We start from the raw sequence: 20,529 nt of genomic DNA on the forward strand, positions 1-20,529 counted from the left end.
AAAATAGGGAAACGTTGACAGCTATGATCTAACTCAGCACTGACTGGCCGGGTCTGTCCAGGATTACAGAAAGGAGTCTCTCATAGTCCTACCTGGAGATGCCAGGGATCAAACTTAGGACCTTCTGTATGCAAAGCAGATGCTCTACCACAGGGCTATGGCTCTTTCCCTAATAAGATAGCTCTATGTATGTGTTGGGGACACGGGTGGCCCTGTGGGTTAAACCACAGAGCCTAGGGCTTGCCGATCAGAAGATTGGCAGTTCGAATCCCCGCGATGGGGTGAGCTTCTGTTGCTCGGTCCCTGCTCCTGCCAACCTAGCAGTTCGAAAGCACGTCAAAGTGCAAGTCGATAAATAGGTACTGCTCCGGTGGGAAAGTAAACGGCGTTTCCGTGCGCTGCTCTGGTTCGCCAGAAGCGGCTTAGTCATGCTGGCCACATGACCTGGAAGCTGTACACGCCGGCTCCCTCGGCCAATAAAATGAGATGAGCGCCGCAACCCCAGAGTCAGCCACAACTGGACCTAATGGTCAGGGGTCCCTTTACCTTTACCTTATGTATGTGCTGAGGTTCCTGCATTGCAGGGGGATGGACTAGATGGCCTTGGGGGGATCCCTTCCAACTTTACAATCCAATGATTCTATTCACTAGGGCTGTGCACTGGGTTACTTTCACCACTACATGTATTTTTATGCACATCTTACCCCAGTAATACGCTGCTTTGTACACATTGCTTGGCTGGAGGACTGCATTGCAAAATTCGGAGAAATGTAGATTTCAAAGGACAGCTGTGTTTCAGTTTGCTTATTGTTTCAGAAAGTGCAAATTAGGTGGGTTCACATTAAGTGCCAACTGAATCAAGCTGCTACCTGCTAGCTCTGCCCCCTTCTGCCACCCCCTCCCCATGAGTTGAAACATAACATGTGATAAACTGACCAGTGTTAGAAACATATAATTGTAGACTTGGAAGGGACACCATGGGGTTATCTAGTTTAACTCCCTGCAATGCAGGAATATGTATTGGTATTATTAGCACCATGCTCAAACCAACCACCCCCATCGCTCAACCCGGACACTGAGGTCCAGCTCCGAGAGCCTTCTGGCGGTTCCCTCACTGCGAGAAATGAAGTTACAGGGAACCAGGCAGAGAAGAAGAAGAAAAATAGTTTGGATTTGATACCCCGCTTTATCACTACCCAAAGGAATCTCAAAGTGGCTAACATTCTCCTTTCCCTTCCTCCCCCACAACAAACACTCTGTGAGGTGAGTGGGGCTGAGAGACTTCAAAGAAGTGTGACTAGCCCAAGGTCACCCAGCAGCTGCATGTGGAGGAGCGGAGACGCGAACCCGGTTCGCCAGATTACGAGTCTACCGCTCTTAACCGCTACACCACACTGGCTCTCTCACAGAGGTCCTTCTTGGTAGTGGTGCCTGCCCTGTGGAACACCATCCCATCAGAGGTCAAGGAAATAAACAACTATCTGATGTTCAGAAGACATCTGAAGGCAGCCCTATTTAGGGAAGTTTCTAATGTATTTTAAATCTTTTGTTGGAAGCTGCCCAGAGTGGCTGGGGAAACCCAGCCAGATGAGCGGGGTAGAAATAAATTGTTGTTGTTGTTGTTATCTAAACTGGGGACGGGGGCTCCTGTGCTTGTGGATTGAGTATTTTAGAACTCTGGGAAAATCAGGGTTCTAAAACATGTGGCGATCAGACATGAACAGCTCAGTCCCCTCTACAAGTTACCCTCCAACTTGTGCATTGGGAGAGGGACTGATGCTTTCCTGCCTACTCTCCCTTCCCCTTGCATGTCCATTCATACCACTTACAAACTCTTGAACAGAGCCATTATATTATACTGCTTCCAGACGGTGGCATTTGAGAGTTGATGCCTAACCAAGCCAACCCAACAAGCGGTGCTCCAAAATCCACAGCGCCCATTTTCTTTTTGGAAAGTCAAATGTTCATAACCATTGTGTTTCAACATTAAATAAGAAAGAGCTGCGGCTGTGATTGAAATCATCCACAGCACTCCTTCCAACTTATTCACTCACCCACTTTCACAGGGATGAGGCAAGATTTGGTTGAAAACGCTTCTTCGGACGCTACTTTCCCATCAGGTTGGAATCCTCAAATTATTTACTGTGGAGGACCATGGCCCAACTGAGCTAAGCCAACACAATTGTTGTCAGGTGTCTGGAATGGGATTTCCCAACATGCCTTATTTTTCTAAACTGTTGGCTTTGTTTGTAGCACCTCGCTCGGAGATTCTCTTTTGTGCGTGTCATGAAGTAAAACTTTCAGGAGGAGTTAATAGAAATCCTTACATTCCTATTCTCTGTGTAAATGGCCTAGTTTGTGTAAACACCCGCTGGCTTCAGATAAAGGGTCTCTTGCCCTTCTCCAGTTTGATGATCTGCATATACAGCTCCATTCAGTGCCTCTTGCTTCCCAGCTATCCCTGAGGCGTTTCATTCCGAAGGCAAATCCTTCTCTTTCTGTCTGTCCGTCTCTCTCTCTCCTTAAAGCCATCTCTTCACACAAACCCCTCCACCACCTCCCCAAACATACTCACAAACTCTTCTTCAAAAGGAAAAGCCTAGCTCAGGCCTGTTGACTTAGAGCTCAAACAGATTCGAGTCAGTGATGTCAGATTAAAGAAAGAAAAGGCAGGGAAGAAAGAAGAAATCAAAGCCTCTAAACGGCTCATAAAAGGCCGTGGCTGGCAACCAATCTGTTCGACTTCCAACCCTTTTAGACTTTATGAATAAAGGTCAATCTGGTATTGGCCACCAAATGTTAATGTTCTTATGAGGGTTTAAGCTGCTTTAACAGCTGAATAAGTGACAGTAAGCCACCAGGCCACACCTAATCTTGTAAAGATCGGGGCAGGGAAAGAAGCTCTTTCGGCCTCCCACAACAGGGATGCCGAAGAGGCACCGCAAGAGCAAATCATTTACCAATTGTGTAAAGAACACTTCACGATAAATAGTTTCCTCTCACTCCTACCACCTTCCTTTTTATTATTCCATCTGTTCTGCCGGCTGCTGGGATCGACATGGTTTACAGCAACCTATCTCATGTTTGGGTCTTTTGCCCTCCTTTCCCCTCACATCCCACATCCTAGCAGTCCTTTTGTGAAGATCACCCTCTGTTTTCTAAAACTTGGGTGGAAAACAACTAAGGATGCCTTCCGTCCTCAACACCACCACAGAAAGGAGGATGTGTAAGGACGATTTTTGATGATTCTGACCTGATAATACCAAGTTAGGGCATTTTATTATTAACTTTATTGATTTAAATTACTTATAAACTGCCCATCTTTGGTCACATAACCCCAGAGACAATATTAAGACAATGAAACAGAACTCAAATCTAAAAATGGACAGAATGCTACCAACACAAATGGTGTCAGCCAAATGAGGCGACACCACTTTCGTTTAGATGGAGTATTGCAAGGGATGGAGTATAAATTTAATTCAGTTCACATTGAAAAGTGACCACACATAATTCTTGCATTCTAAGACAATGCCTGAACTGAAACATGGCTACTCTTGGAAATTTGCACTTCTCCAAATTTTGCAACGTAGTCCTCTAGCCAGGTAATGTACACAACAGTATCTAATCCCTACAAATGCACATTTTAGGGGAAACAACATAAAAATGTATTACATTAGGGAAAAATGCTTTGCAAAAATTAGTATTTCATGAGGACTTAAAAACAAATCTGCAAATTGATATGGAAATATGCAGTACTGAATTTTAAGTTTGAAAATAAAAACAAGAAGAATGAGAAGCTGAGAGGAGCCATAATTGATAAAGTCACTCACCCCCAATAGTCATATTTTTACCTGGCATCAAAAGTTCACCAGCACTGATGTCGCCTGAAAGCAGAGTGCATTCCAGAGGAATAACATGAAATTTTGCACATATTCAAAATTTAGCAAGATTTCCAAATCTGAAATTTAGAAAGGTTCACACTGTGGTTTCCAAGAATGATTTTGTGAGATACTTAAAAACAACAACCCACCAACCTAAACATTAAGGCTGCTAATCCTAAACATATTTATCTGGAAATAAGTCTCAGTGAACTCAAAAGGACTTATTGCGTATGAATGCAGAGGGCTGAGCTATAAATCTCACCAATACATTTCAAGGAAACAACATTAGGTATCAATTTACAAAATTCACTATTTTGTTTTTTGCATTTCACTCCAAATGTTGACAGCAGGTTGAGTAAATATACTTCTGTAACTATCTCTTTTTCAAATTCCCTATTACAGCAGCGCACCAGAACCATTTACTTGCCTTATACAATTGCCTCGAAACTGATTAATCAGCAAATGGTTTAAGTGCGTAGCTCATCAATTAGACCAATGGAATATTACGGCCCTAGTCATATTTAAATAATCTGATGTTGGAGTAATCCCAATGACATCAGCACACTGCTTAAAAGGAATGGAACTATTACAAAAAATAAAATAAAATCTGCATTGTAGATAATATGCATGACATATGTGACCTTTCAGAAACCTGTTCAAAATGAAAAGTGCCTGGGATGGTTTTGAGTCTTCCTAGATTGTATCATTCAGTGAAGCCTGGGCATGGACAGAGGTTAACATCTGCCCCCCCCATAAAAAAGTAGCAACAGTGTCAATACTTGGAATATGATTTCAAAAAGTCAGGGAACAGGCATTCTGCAGAAGTAATTCATGTCTGGCATTTACAAACAGTAACTTGATCTTTTCAGCGGAGGCCTTGCCAAGTCAAGCAGGGTTTTCTTAAAATTAATTTCCCCCCAAAAGGTGAATTTAGTGCTAATGAAACTGAAAGAGCAATCGAACTAACCAGAGGCTGGAGGCAGTGCATGGATTGACTTTGTGAGGAACACGTGTCATTCTTCTGCTGATAAGAAAAGTCCCCTCTCTTTTCTGAGCTTAGTTACTGTACATGATTGTGGATCACCAAAGGTAGGTATTTGGAGAAGGGGTGATAAAGAACTTATGCAATTGCACAAAAAATAATGTCAATGTGTATGTCAAATTGGCCATATTGTAGCCCACTTCTCTCTCTTCTCTTCTCTCTCTCTCTCTCTCTCTCTCTCTCTCTCACACACACACACACACAATCTCAAGCAATATGTGTACTATAGATGGGAGAATCTGTCAATTTTAGCTTCTCATTTTCCCACTTAAGTTGAGTCCTCCACATGTCCACATCAGTTTGCATTAAATAATTAAAAAAGTCCTAATGAAAATTCATCAGCATCTAAGTGAATTTTTCTACAATTGCACACATTTTTGTATGCAGTTTTACCTAATGTACACAGTTTTGCAAAGGAAATTCCTGAAATGAAATGCCTTTTGGTATGCTATCATATGCATTTCTATGCACACTTTACCCCAGTAAATGCATTCGTGTACATGTTACCTAACTGGAGAACTGCACTGCAAAATTCAGAGAAATGCGAATGCAAAATTTAGAGAAATGCAAATTTCGAAGGATGACTATGTTTTATTATTATTTTTGAAAATGCTGATTAAGTACATTCTCCCTTAAATGCAAACTGAAACAAATTTCTCTCCCGTCTTTAATGCACACTAGGAAGAATAGGAAAGGAAATGGCTTTATACCAGGTCAGAGTCCTGGGCTATCTTGCCCTTTATGTGTCTACTCTGACTGACAGTCTTGCTAGGTTTCAGGCAGAGATTTCCCCCCACCAATGGCTGATTAGGTATTTTAACTGGAGAAGCCAGTGATGAACCTAGAATTGTCTGCATGCAAAGTGATTCCATCAGGTCACTTCTCCTTCAACTATCATCTGGGAGCGCCCATTCCAGCAGACTGCTGCAGGGACGAGAAGAAAGGCTCAATTAATAATAATAATAATAATAATAATAATAATAATAATAATAATAATAATTTTATTATTTATACCCCGCCCATCTGGCTGGCTTTCCCCAGCAACTCTTGGCGGTTTCCAACAAATCAACAACAATGATTCATCAGATATTAAAAGCTTCCCTAAACAGGGCTGCCTTCAGATGTCTTCTAAAAGTCAAATAGTTGTTAATTTCTTTGACACCTGATGGGAGGGCGTTCCACAGGGCAGGCACCACCACCGAGAAGGCCCTCTGCCTGGTTCCCTGTAGCTTTGCTTCTCGCAGTGAGGGAACCACCAGAAGGCCCTTGGCGCTGGACCTCAGTGTCTTGGCAGAAAGATGGGGGTGGAGACGCTCCTTCAAGCATACTGGGCTGAGGCAGTTTAGGCTTTAAAGGTCAGCACCAACACTTTGAATTGTGCCTGGAAACATACTGGGAGCCAGTGTAGGTCTTTCAAGACCGGTGTTATGTGGTCTCGGCAGCCGCTCCCAGTCAGCAGTCTAGCTGCCACATTCTGGATTAGTTTCAGTTTCCGGGTCACCTTCAAAAGTAGTTCTACATACAGTATGCTGCAGTAGTCCAAGCGGGAGATAACTAGAGCATGCACCACTCTGGTGAGACAGTCTGCGGGCAAATAGGGTCTCAGCCTGCATACCAGATGGAGCTAGTAGACAGCTGCCCTGGACACAGAATTGACCTGCGCCTCCATGGGCAGCCGTGAGTCCAAAATGAACTGTTCATCAGTTCTGCTGAAAGATCTATTCCTTTAGGCATACCCTGCCTCTGAGCTTTTTCCATTCCAGCTGGACATTATTAAGAACTAGTGTTAATTTCTAAGGGGTCTTACTAATTAATGCATTTCCTCTTTCAATTTAGAGTCTTCTGGAGATATACATTTTAAAAATACCGAATAACTGATACCTCTTTGTCTTAACTACCTAATGGGCTCCTTTGGGAGGAAAGGTAGAACACAAATATATAAAATTTTATAAATTGAAAAATAGCTTCCTTTTTTTTTGTTAAATGAGAATTTTCATCATTTTATTTAAATATTGAACAGCAGTTACTGAAGTATTGGGGGAAGATATATTTGGTACCCTGTTAAACCGTGAATCCTCTAAAAAGTATAGAGGGGAAAGAAGCAAAGATCTACATCCGTGTAGCCAAACCCCATTGAAAATATGGTGCATATGTTTCACTCAGTATTCAGTGGAATTAGCATGTCCTTGATTGTGGATGGTACATAAACCACAAATGCTCAAGGGAGGTCTTCTGTATACATGACAGGCCAAGGAAGTGCAGGAGAGCTTTGCAAGTTGAACAACTCTTTTGCTCCTTCCTTGGTGAACTGCACAACAATATATGCACCACCAAATGTGGAGTTTTTGTCATGTCCTAAACAGGGAGACAGTCTTCTGTCTCATGAAGGTATTGGCACAAGTCTCTGTCTTCGGTTTTCCACCCTAATTCCAATACTGTTGATTAAGCAGGTAATAAAACTTTTCACCGTTTAAAGCCTTACGTTGGTAAAATGACTCGCCAGTCGTAAAAAAAAAAATGCAGGAAAGAAATTGCAAGTGTAGCTAGTCCTGTTTTATGTTTAAAATGTGGAGGAAATTCCCCCCCCCCCCAATATATTCTTGTCTTGCAGGGCTGGCTAAGAGGCTTTAAATCCCCACCATTTACCAAATTAAACTAATTGAAAGAACGTCCAAAACCCACATCTGTAGGCTGACGTTTGTCCCTGCCTTTCACTTTAGACTCAGGGAAACTGTTCCCCATCTCCATTGATCCCTGAATAGTCATGCCTGTCAGGAAGCCATATCAACCATTATCATTCTAATTTTACTGCCTTTCCTGGTCCCTAATCTAATTTGCAATGATGCTTAAGCATTTCGCAAGGCCGCAGCACTTTCTTCAGAATTTCAACAAGAGCATTAAACCCCCAATTTACATTAATGAAGTGCACATTTAATTAGGGGAGAGGGTAAATGGAGGGCTCTTCAAGAACAGTTTGTGTGATATGATAGGCACTTGGGGAAGGGGGGGAGAATCCTAAGATGTACCTGATAAAAGATTCACCATGCAGCCATCTTGTTTGATCAGGTTTCTTATATTCCTTCCTATTCCTCCATTCTTCTCCATCATTCTACTTAGCATGACCTCCTTTCTCCCAAACCAGTGAAATCATATTATTATTATTATTATTATTATTATTATTATTATTATTATTATTATTACTTTTCTATTCACAAGCAGATAAAACATGATCATAAGATCAAGGGAAGCTTAAAATCTATGCCCCTTTTTCTTGCCTCTCCTTGCAGTCACCAAATATTACCCCTCTCAGCCCATGGAATTTCAAATAAAGGGCAGAACCCTACATAAAACAACATGACAATTTGATATGATGAACACCATATACAGTAGTCCTTTGAGGAGCAATTAGGAAAGAAGGAATATTTTACAGGTGTTGTGAGAGTTCACAGGAACATGTGGGATTTGCAATAAGATTATGCAATGTGGAGTGTTCCCTGTCGAGGAAATGGGGGTTTGTTACTTCAGTTATATTTTACAATGGGACGTTGCAAATAAATCTGATCTGATCTGACTGGATGGTCCCTTTTGTGCATGGTGCTGTTTGGGCAACATAAGCAGCAGCACTCACACGCAGAACATCAGAAACAGAGAGAATGACAGGCAATAATAATAATAATATAATAATAATTTATTATTTATACCCCTCCCATCTGGCTGAGTTTCCCCAGGCACTCTGGGTGGCTTCCAATCAAGTGTTAAAAACAATACAGCATTAAATATTAAAAACTTCCCTAAACAGGACTGCCTTCAGATGTCTTTTAAAAAGAAGATAGCTGCTTATTTCCTTCACATCTGAAGGGAGGGTGTTCCACAGGGTGGGTGCCACTACCGAGAAGGCCCTCTGCCTGGTTCCCTGTAACCTCACTTCTCGCAATGAGGGAACCGCCAGAAGGCCCTCAGTGCTGGATCTCAGTGTCTGGGCTGAACGATGGGGGTGGAGACGCTCCTTCAGGTATACAATTCATATTTTATAATGTTTCTTTAAATTTCTCCTCTCTTGTCTGTAAAAAAATAATAATGCTAAAAGTAATTTCCTTCACAGTAAACATCATCACAAAATAATAGGCACATCATTAATCATCATTATTATCCAGGGTCGACTTATTTTAAAAAGTGAAAATCTGGACAAAGTTTTTTGGGCAAAGTTGTTGAGCTTCCTTCCCTTCCCTTTCCTTTCCTTTGTTGAAGTTATTAAGGTTTTTTGGTTTTTGTGTGTGTTTTAAGGAAGTAGCCAAAAAGCAACACTTCCAATATGGGCTGCCATACACCCAGTTTTTCCTGGACATTTTAGCCGATTTTCTAAAATTCCACCCAGTTGCCATTTTTGAATGGCAAATCCTGGCTATTTCCAGGAAATTCTGGATGCATGGCTGCCCTATTATTATCCGACTGAGCTGGCCTTATGGACAGATTCCTCTAGGGTTGCGTTCATGGCTGAAGAAAGTCCTAGGATGATGCCACCAACAGCATCATTTGTAGTCCACCAATATTTACCATGCCCTTGCCTGAGCCACTTACAATAGTTTTGAAGCAGTGGATCCTATTGCTGGGCTATATCCCCATGCCTCAATTAGCGATGTGGGGGAATCCATCAATTTCAGTTCCCCTCTGTTTACCATTTTCCTAATCTTATATTCAGTTCCCCACATTTCTGCATCAATTTGCAATCTTAAAAAAAAAAGTTCATGTGAAAACAAACCTTTATTTTTGTGTGAATTTATCCTACTGCACACATTTGTAATTTTGTCAAACATTCACATTTTTTGCAAATTTACCCTAATATAATGCATTTTATATGATATTTCCACTAATATATGTATCTATATACACACTTGAAGAACCAGGTGAACATCCTGTGAGTCATTTTGGACTCACAGCTGTCCATGGAGTCACAGGTTAATTCTATGTCCAGGGCGGCTGCCTGCACGCTTTCTCACCAGAGTGGTACATGCACTGGTTATCTCCTGCTTGGACTACTGCAACACGCTCTACGTGGGGCTACCTTTGAAGGTGACTTGGAAAATACAATTAATCCAGAATGTGGTGGCTAGACTGGTGACTGGGAGCAGCTGCTGAGATTACACAACACTGGTTCCTGAAAAGACCTACATTGGCTCCCAGTATGTTTCCGAGCACAATTCAAAGTGCTGGTGCTGACCTTTAAAGTCCTAAAAGGCCCTTGGCCCTGCATACCTGAAGGAGTGTCTCCACCTCCATCGTTCAGCCTGGACACTGAGATCCAGCACCAAGGGCCTTCTGGTGGTTCCCTCACTGCGAGAAGCGAAGTTACAGGGAACCAGGCAGAGGGCCTTCTTGGTAATGGCACCCACCCTGTGGAATTCTTTCCCATCAGATGTTAAGGAGATGAGTAACTATATAACATTTAGGAAACATCTGAAGGCAGCCCTCTATAGGAGAGCTTTTTAAGATTTAATGTTCTACTATGTTTTTACATATGCTGGTATCTGCCCAGAGTGGGCAGATGGGCAATGTACAAATAAAAATTATTCTTATTCTTATTACTTCACAATATTATATACATTTTTGTACACATTACTTGGCTGGGGAACTGCATTGCATAATCTGGGGAACTGAGAATTTCAAAGGATAGTTGTGTTTCGGCTCACACATCCTTTTGGAAAATAAGAATTTGGCAAGTTTGCCTTTAAATGCGACCTGAATCAAATTTTCCCACCACCATCTCTAGCCCCAATGCAGCTCAACTGCATTGCATGGACACATTGCATGGGCATTGCATGGACACATTGTGACTTGGCCAGAAGGGCAGAGAATGGGGATGAACAGCTATCTGATTAGTCAATGAGCTAATTGGATAAAGGCAGTGCTTTTTTTCTTTTAAAAAAATGCTTAAGGATACTCTCATTTTCTTACTCGTATTGAAATACTGCCCCCCCTCAAGGAGGCCAAACTTAGATTCACAAAATGTTTAGGGGTATGCGTACCCCTGCGTACCCCCAGAAAAAAGCACTGGATAAAGGAGCAACAGTCATACCTCATGTTACGTCTGCTTCATGTTACCTTCTTTCAGGTTACATCCTGCGGTGACCCGGAAGTACCGGAAAGGGTTACTTCTGGGTTTCACCGCTCGTGCATGTGCAGAAGCGCAAAAATGACGTCACGCGCATGCGCAGAAGCAGTTAATCGCAACCCGCGTGTGTGCAGATGCGCTGCTGCGGGTTGCGCTCTTTTCATGTTGCGAACGGGCCTCCGAACGGATCCCGTTCGCAACCAGAGGTACCACTGTAATTAGAAGATCACTACAGGAGGGAAAAGGTTGATAGGTCTGCTATCGAGAGCCAGCGTGGTGTAGTGGTTAAGAGCGGTAGTCTCGTAATCTGGGGAACCGGGTTCGTGTCTCCGCTCCTCCACATGCAGCTGCTGGGTGACCTTGCGCCAGTCACACTTCTTTGAAGTCTCTCAGCCCCACTCACCTCACAGAGTGTTTGTTGTGGGGGAGGAAGGGAAAGGAGAATGTTAGCCGCTTTGAGACTCCTTAAAGGGAGTGAAAGGCGGGATATCAAATCCAAACTCTTCTTCTTCTTCTTCTTCTATACATGTTACTAAGTAAAAGTCTCAGGTTTAAAGCAGAGATAGAGAACTTGTGGCATACCAGATGTTGCTAGGCCACAATTCCCACCACCCTTGACCAATGGCCATTCTGGCTGGGGGTTATGTGAGTTGGAGTCCAGCAACCATAGGGATGGCCACAGGCTTCCCATCCTTGCATCAAAGTGCATGGGGCTTTCAGGCAGACAGAGAGAACGAAAAGCGAATTAGTTGAGGTGAAATGCCATCTTCCCAAGCTCACTATCCCATTTCCAGGCTACAAACTGGGGGAAGGCCCATTGGGCAATTTAGTCGGGATGCAAATGGGATGTTTCTTTTTAAATTATATGCTCAGTATATTGTGTGGCAAATGCTGGTGACTGCTGCTGATTACAGAAGCAAACTTGTCAGGTTGTGTATAGATGAGATATTAAGAAACTTACAGAGGGTCAAAGAGAACAGACTTTGAGAAACTTGTGCACCGAAAGCCAGTTCCCAAAAGGCCAAATGTTCACTCTTAAGGCCAAATATTTCTCCTTAACTGGCTTCTGTTAATTCAGGAGGGGGGAACCTTAGACCTGGCATCTGAAAGTGGCCCTCCAAGACTCTCTATTTGGTCCTCTATTTGGTTCCCCACCCCTATGCAAATTAAAATGAGCAAATTTGGACCATGTCCAGCTAAAGCCAACCTGGAAGTTCCAATGAGTGTATGAGAAACGCCACCTGTTGCACATGGTGTGGATGCCTCAGATCAGTGGCTTTCAACCAGTGTGCACACTGGGATACCTTGAATGATGGTCAGGCTGCTGCTGGCAACACTGGCCTCTGTCCCTCTTTTCCTTCCCTCCCTCCTCTGATGCCCTCTCATGTCTCTGCCTCGCAAAGGCTTGCACAGCTGTTTATTGCAGCAGCCCTGGCTACAAGCTCTCCAGGTGAATGGTACCTCTGGGAGGCACCTCTCTTTGGGGCAGGGGGGGCAGTGTCAGGAGCTCAGCCTACACTCGAGTAGGACCCTGGCAGAGACACATCCCTGACTGGCATGTTCTCTTCCTCCTGGTTAATCGTTCGGGAGCTTCAAAAGCTTTCTTCAGCCTGAACATCACAGCGACCGATGCCAACCCACACCAGCACACTTAGGGATCTGCAGAGATTGCGCATCATGTGTAACAGACCTCAGCAACTCAGCATTTTGGCTAATCTACTTTATTTACATACAAACACACACGGAGCACTGCAACATGGTTCCCTCTCTCTCTAGCAGCAGACAGCAAAGAGAAAAAGAACAAAGGACAATAGTCCCACTTCACGGAACACAGTAACCAAAACATCCTGTCTCCATCACTTCCCACTCTGTGGAGTCAAAACATACATCGTCATGTGATAAACAACAGTCCCATGACTGCAGTCATGGAGCAGGAATTCTAATAGGCAGCTCAGAGACCAGGGGTGATAGCAGCTGCCTGGAGGACTCCCAAGGAGAGGGGAGAGGAGGCTGGGGGAACTCTCCAATGGGAGGGTGTTTGAAAAAGGGTGAGAGGCTTTCAGCTCTGCAGGCAAGGGGTGACATAACTGGGCTCTTGAGCCCCGCAGGAGTGCCACAGAAACAGTGTAGTTGGTTAAGGGAGCCATGGACTCAAAAAGGTTGAAAATCTTTGCCTTAGATCATGGGTAGCCAACATAGTGTCTCCAGATGTTGGATTCCAACTATCCTCAGCCCCAAGGGAGGGGATGATGGGAGTTGCAGTCTAAAACTTTCCTGAATAAGGGGAGATGGTTGGGCTGCATGATTGCTTGCACCCATGGCCATAATATGTCATTCTAACCTCTCCAAGTCCTTTTCAGTGTGAGCAAGACCTGACTGAACATGCATTTCACGGAGCAAACCTATTAAGCTTTCACTTTTGGAAGAGAAAAAAGAAGAAGTAGGAGATGACTTTAATAGGTTTGTGTTTCTCTGTTTGTCCCATTGCTGACGCTTGGAAACATTAAAAAGCACTGGATTCATTTCCCCTCTCATTTAGTCCACAGTGGCATATCTTTCCCAGAGGAGAATTACAACGCTTTACTGTATTATTTTTTTGCCACACAGATTGTGATCCTAATTACCATGTCTGCCTGGAAGACTCAGGTGTATGAATGAGTTTGTTTGCCAGAGTTATTCTCCGGTGATTGCTTCTGGGCAAGATATTCATAAGGCTTATTGAAGCCGTACCAGAGGGAAATGAGAGCTCCGAGAGCCCAGGCTAAGTGACAATTTCTTCCCTCAATGAGCTAAAGGAGGCAGGTTACTCTTAATTATTTACGACTCCAACCTGTGGAATACCTTTTCCGTTATTACCGATGTACAATGTAGCGTTACTGCCACAAGGCTAGCACGGGCACCTTAGATTCTAAGCCTGGGGGAGGTGCATGTCTTTTTAATATCATGTACAGCCACCATTTGTTGTAGGTGCTTTACAAAACAACAACAAAACACCACCATCACCACCACAGAACAGTAGCCGGGTCAACAAATGGCCAGCCTTTATTTTCATGGCTGCTCCTCTTTAAAGCCTCTGTTCAATAGACCTCCACATGGTGAACACTGGCTGGTTTCATATGAAAAACAAAGCATGGTTTGTACAGTGGTACCTCGGGTTACAGGCGCTTCAGGTTACAGGCGCTTCAGGTTACAGACTCCGCTAACCCAGAAATGGTACCTCGGGTTAAGAACTTTGCTTCAGGATGAGAACAGAAATCACACAGCGGCAGCACAGCAGCAGCGGGAGGCCCCATTAGCTAAAGTGGTGCTTCAGGTTAAGAACAGTTTCAGGTTAAGAACGAATTAAGTTCTTAACCCGAGGTACCACTGTACATAGTTTGTAGTGAATGAGAAGTGCTGGTGCATGCTGCTCATTCATTTCCATCTCCTGTGCTACACGTGGAGAAAACAAACCATAAAGCAGGTTTATCGTTCCACATCAACCAGCACTCAGAGTCAGGGGTGGCCGGGCCCATCCCATTTTGTCACTTGGGGCCAACCTCTGCCCACCAACCACTTCTGCTGCCGGCAGAATGCTCCTTCTCGCCAAAACTTGGTGAAGCGGGGTGTTCTGCAAGGCCCTGCCACTTGTCTTCTCTGCCCCAGGGATGGAAAAGAGGAATGACAACACCTCAAGCCAGAATGACCCCCTCTTACTGAACTTGGGGAGGCAGGGCATCCCACAAGGCCTTGCCACTTGTCTTCTGTGGCCGCAGGTGGTGGCATCCCCCTAGGACGCTTGCCGCAGGTGCCGTCACCCTTGTGCTCGCCGCGCTGCCCCCCTGGGACACTGGCCACAGGTGGGGGCGCCTGTCAGGAGTTCAGCCTACACTTGAGTAGGACCCTGGCTTGATTGTTCGGGAGCTTCATAAGCTTTCCTCAGCCTGAACATCACAGCGACCGATGCCAACCAACACCAGCACACTTAGGGATCCGCAGAGTTTGCGCATCATGCGTGTGACAGATCTCAGCAACTCAGCATTTTGGCTAATCTACTTTATTTACGTATAAACACACACGGAGCTCTGCAACATGGCTCCCTCTCTCTCTAGCATCAGACAGCAAAGAGAAGAAGAAAAACCAAAGGACAATAGTCCTACTTCATGGAACACAGTAACACAAACATCCTGTCTCCGTCACTTCCCACTCTGTGGAGTCAAAACATACACCATCATGTGAAAGACAACAATCCCATGACTGCAATCATGGAGCAGGAATTCTAACAGGGCCCACCAAGGACACTGGCCGTGGGTGGCAGCAGCCTCATGGGCGGATCGCCCCACCCCTGTGGGTGGATCACCCCACCCCCAGGTGCATCACTCCGGATGCCGGAACAGCTAGCTCCGCCTCTGGTTGGCCTTGAATATTGCCTGTACTTATTCTTATTCTTTCTTCTTTCCAGTCATCCCTGCTCCAGTGCTGGATGCTTCCTGAAAGAACCAGAACAGGACTCTATGGATCCTAGATGTAGCAATGCAAATTTAACCTGGGGAAAATCCTCTGAATTGCATGAAAGGTTGGGCAGTGATGTAGATTGCTTGAAGGATTTATGGAATCTCCTTCTTTGAGGTTTTACAAAGAAGACTGGGCAATTTTTTCTTTGTTGGAAGTGCCACCAAATTATCTTTGAGTTTTCTCCAAGATTTATAGACCAGTTCATATGTTCAGCAGCCCCAACATGATGATTGTCCACAAATCATTTAAAGCCACTTACAAGCACTGCAAGGAGGTGATGATTTATGAATAAAAATCTTGACATGGGTCCTCGTTGTGTGGTCACCTCACCTTACTTACAAATCTCAGCAGCTTATGAAAGCTTCCGTTTCTCACAACAGAAACAACACCATTCTTGTGTTAGTAGTAGGTACCTTCTAATTTCATGATGTTAGATGATTTTCAGTTATATTACAATGACTCATATGCACATGCATTGAATGAGCACTGATGTTGCACAGTTCCCTGCAAACGGAAACAATTATGTCCATGCAACTCAGCTTTACACATTAATTTGAACTATTTTTGTGCTCTTTTTTTCAGTGGCTGAGTAGATTCCTTGGAGCAGTCACACCTCTCAAACCTACCATCCCAGATGTTTGTGTAGGTTACCTGCCCAAATCCAGCCAAACAGACCTTCCTCAGAGATTGCTAAAACATAGCAAAGAAGTCACCTGTTGTTTCAGCCAGATATAGCAGGCAGTTTGTCCCTTCCCAACAACGCCAAGAATTCAGGACTTGAGAAGCAAACTGCCTCACTGCTTCGCTGGAGAAGTGAATTTCCCTGAACTCTCTGGCTCCAAAGTGATCTCAGCATAAAAGACAATGCGGCAATCAATGTTTGCCTAATTAGATGAGGCTTGGCAGCTTTATTTATTTACAGTGACAGTGAATATGATTAAACGAGGGAGTCCATGTTAAATCCCACTATTACTGTTTAGAAAACAGGCTTTCTTTTTGTAAGCCATGGAAACAGAATGGATCGCGTTGGCCAAGTTGCAAGCGTCATGATGACAACTATCCTATTAGTTTTAGTGACTAGGGCAGTTATAGCTTGAGTGAAAAAGCAATCTATATTCTAGGTCAAGAGAATCCCAGCTGTTTGCTATAATAAATAAAATTTGCAAATTAACAAAATGCGTGCTATTTTGTTTGGGTCATAGCCAACTCAGAGTAGACCTACTGAAATTAACGAGACTAAGTTAGTTGTGCCTATTAATTCCAATGACTCTACTCTGAGTAGGAATAGCACTCATACGTTTGCTTTATTATGAATTTGGGGCTTGCATGATTCATTGAGCCTTGAGAAGGGCCGGCCCACTCATGAGACAATGTGAGGCGACTGTCTCAGGCGGCTGGATCCAAGGGGCAGCAAATCCTGATATAGATCTTCACTCATCCCTTCTTCCATGCCAGGGAGTGGGATGCAATTGTGTGGTTTGCCTCGGGTGCCAAAATTTATTGGGCTGTCCTCAGCCTTGAGACTTGAAATGCCCAAAGAGTTGAAAGAGGAAGTGGGAAAGAGACCTCACTCTCAACTTTCTCCTATCTTCAAAAGTATGTAGTGCTGAAGAGAAAGCTAACCATCTGCACCACCTGATAACCAACGGGGCAGTGAGTGAGGAGGATGGCTCACAGGCTTTGTGATTGTATGGGAAAGACTTCAAGGTGCCATTGCTCCCATGGGCGCCACACTCGCCAACTCAAAGTTAACTCATTTCCCTTCATTTCTATTGATCGTTATTTCCCACTAGTTCAAGAGTCATCAGGCCTGGCAGTTGAGGTTGACCGCTGTAAAAACATAGGACGTTTATTAGTTTATTTATATTTTAGTTTTCTGAACCTGTATTTACTATGAAGGGTGAAGGGCTTTTTTGATTGAATAAACGCTACTGTAAGAATAGTCTAGGGACATGGGTCCCTAGGGCTTGCTGATCAGAAGATTGGCAGTTCGAATCCCCGCGACGGGGTGAGCTCCCATTGCTTGGTCCCAGCTCCTGCCCACCTAGCAGTTTGAAAGCATGTCAAAGTGCAAGTAGATAAATAGGTACCACTCCGGCGGGAAGGTAAACGACGTTTCCGTGCACTTCTCTGGTTCGCCAGAAGTGGCTTAGTCATGCTGGCCACATGACCTGGAAAAACTGTCTGCAGACAAACGTCTGCTCCCTCGGCCTATAGAACGAGATGAGCACGCAACCCCAGAGTCGTCCGTGACTGGACCTAACGGTCAGGGGTACCTTTACCTTTAAGAATAGTCTCCCTGCCCTTCAGATCTGTGATTAAACAAGTCCTGGAGGATTTTGTACTGCTTCAAAAACCTGGCAAACCTGTTTGATAAGTGATGATAATGGAAGCGAATAATGGATGGTCTGTTTTGTGGGCAGCAGTGGGGTCTTACCACAGCAGCCTTCAAGGTTCTGATAAGTTATTGCAGCACGATAAGGTATGGCGGCACGAAGAACAACAAAATCATGCCGTTATATAACTGGGATATTCTGGACACAGAGACGCACATTGTGTTTCTTTAAATAAAGTCTACGCATCTTCTCCACTTGTGGCAAACCTTTTCCCTTGAATCTGCTTTTGAGATGTGCACAAGATGTATTCTAGCTCGTGAAAAGAAAACGGGAGAGAGGGAGAGAGAGAGGGGTTGGCAGTTTGGGTGGCATTAAAAAGAAAGTATTCAAGCAGAGCGGAGTGAGAATAGAACTTTGGAACCATTGCCCCGAAGGAAGAGTCTCCGGAGAAACAATGGGAACGGGATAAATAAAAAGAAAGTTATAAATTCATCTATTTGCTCTTCTTTGACCCTTGCTTTTAGTCCTCTTCACAGCAACCACCCTGGGAAAGGGACAATGCTTTGCCCTGTCACAATATTGAGAAAAATTGAAACGGGGAAGAAAGACCACCAGATGCCTTTTTGTCTTAGACGTTTCCACATAATTAGCTGGGAATAAAGCTCCTCTGCATGGTTTCATTGCCTTGAATGAACTTGGATATTGCTACACAGTAGTGTGTTTTATGATTCATGCTCTGTTATCCAGTGCCTTTTCGAAAAATGCCAGCTACTTTATCATTGCCGGCCAAGCCTGGGCCCACAACTTAAAATACAGCAATGGAAAGTTAACTGTGCGTGACAGATGTCCATGAAATTGTTTAACACCCACACGCACACACTCACTCCGAGACAAAAGCCACCTCTTCTGGCTTCTCTTTGCAGCCCCCTCTCTCTCTCCTCTCAGTGTTTGTGGCTGCCGCAGGTTCAATGTTGTTATTAAACGCAAATGAAAACCAGAAGGGCGAGAAGGAATTCTTTTCCTCCAAGGCTAGGGGAACTAGCCAACGCTTAAAAGGTGGGTGGGAGGGGAGAAAATTGCAGAGGCCAGGAAAGCTCACTCCATTTGAAAGCCTAGAAATTTGTAGTTGTTAATTTTTCCCCACTCTCCACCCTCCCACAAAAAAATCCCTTTAAAGAAGAGTCATTGCTTTTGTCTCCCCAGTCTGTATTCTTATCACATGACTGGATTGTGAATAAGATTGAGGGGCCTATGTTTCCATGGATGCAAACTCAGAAGTAAGCCTCATCAGTGGGGTTTATTCCTAAGTAAATGTGCATAGGATTCTGCAGCTTATAGTCTAAATCCCCAGTTTCCTTTCTCTAGAGTTGGCCCACTTAATAGAGTTTGATGTCAGGGCTGTTGATCTGCCCTATGAGAACCATTCTAAGCAGAAACCTGCGAATTCTGGTTGTTTTTAAAAAACAAGTGTGTTTGCAGCCCCACCTGGTTAATAGGGTAGCTGTTTATACACCACCAAAGCAAAGTAAATGCATCGCCAGTTTGCGTTTGATTTGCATATGCTAATTTATGCAAGTTAGAGATAATTGCTCTAAGTAGAAACTGTGTGGGAGCCAGCGTGGCGTAGTGGTTAAGAGCGGTGGACTCGTAATCTGGTGAACCGGGTTCGCTTCTCTGCTCCTCCACATGCAGCTGCTGGGTGACCTTGGGCCAGTCACACTTCTCTGAAGTCTCTCAGCCTCACTCACCTCACAGAGTGTTTGTTGTGGGGGAGGAAGGGAAAGGAGATTGTTGGCTGCTTTGAGACTCCGCCAAACATGGCCCTTCAGATGTTTTGGAAGTACAATTCCCATCATCCCTGACCACTGGTCCTGTTAGCTGGGGCTGATGGGAGTTGTAGTCCCAAAACATCTGGAGGGCCAAGTTTGGCCATGCCTGCCTTAAGGGGAGTGAAAGGTAGGATATCAAGTCCAAACTCCTCCTCCTCCTCCTCCTCCTCCTCCTCCTCTTCAGCCTGCCTCCTCAAGTCTGCTGACCAGGTGTTCACTGCTGATGGGCAACTTCAGGCCTCCTCCTGCTTTCTCTTCTTAGGGTCATTTATCATTAAACTTGACCTGAATCAGACAGCCCTTCAGATAGAGGAATCTCCTCTGCAAACCAGGACACTGCAGTGGTTAAAATCCTACGAAAAATGCCCCATTGATTAAGTGCATTGAGGGAGTTCTAAACCAGTGTTCATCAACCTAGGGTTCCCAGATATTGGATGGCAACTTCCATCACCCTCAGCCAGCTTAGTCAGTAGTGTGGGAATGCTGGGAATCATAGTCCAACAACTTCTGAGGACCCATGGCACTTAAAAAAAATACGTTAGAAAAACAATTACAGGAATCTGTCCCTTTCTGTTTTATTGCAATACTGAACCCATGTTACTTGAGAACACAAAGGCACAGACCAAATCAGGCAGGTATTCATTATACTTTCCAAAAGCAAGGTCCTTTTTAAATGCTGTGAGGAGCTGGCTCAAAGATATAGAAGTTTTAACAACTCCCCAAAAAGGAGAATCACAGAACAAATGCACCACGTGTGCCAGCTCTGGAATGGCATGTGAATTAATTACAAGATGCTAAAGTATGAGTTGTAAGTCATTATTCCAGACTGGCTGTTGAG

The sequence above is a fragment of the Podarcis raffonei genome, chromosome 9 (genome assembly GCF_027172205.1).
Source record: "Podarcis raffonei isolate rPodRaf1 chromosome 9, rPodRaf1.pri, whole genome shotgun sequence".
Lineage (NCBI taxonomy): Eukaryota > Metazoa > Chordata > Lepidosauria > Squamata > Lacertidae > Podarcis > Podarcis raffonei.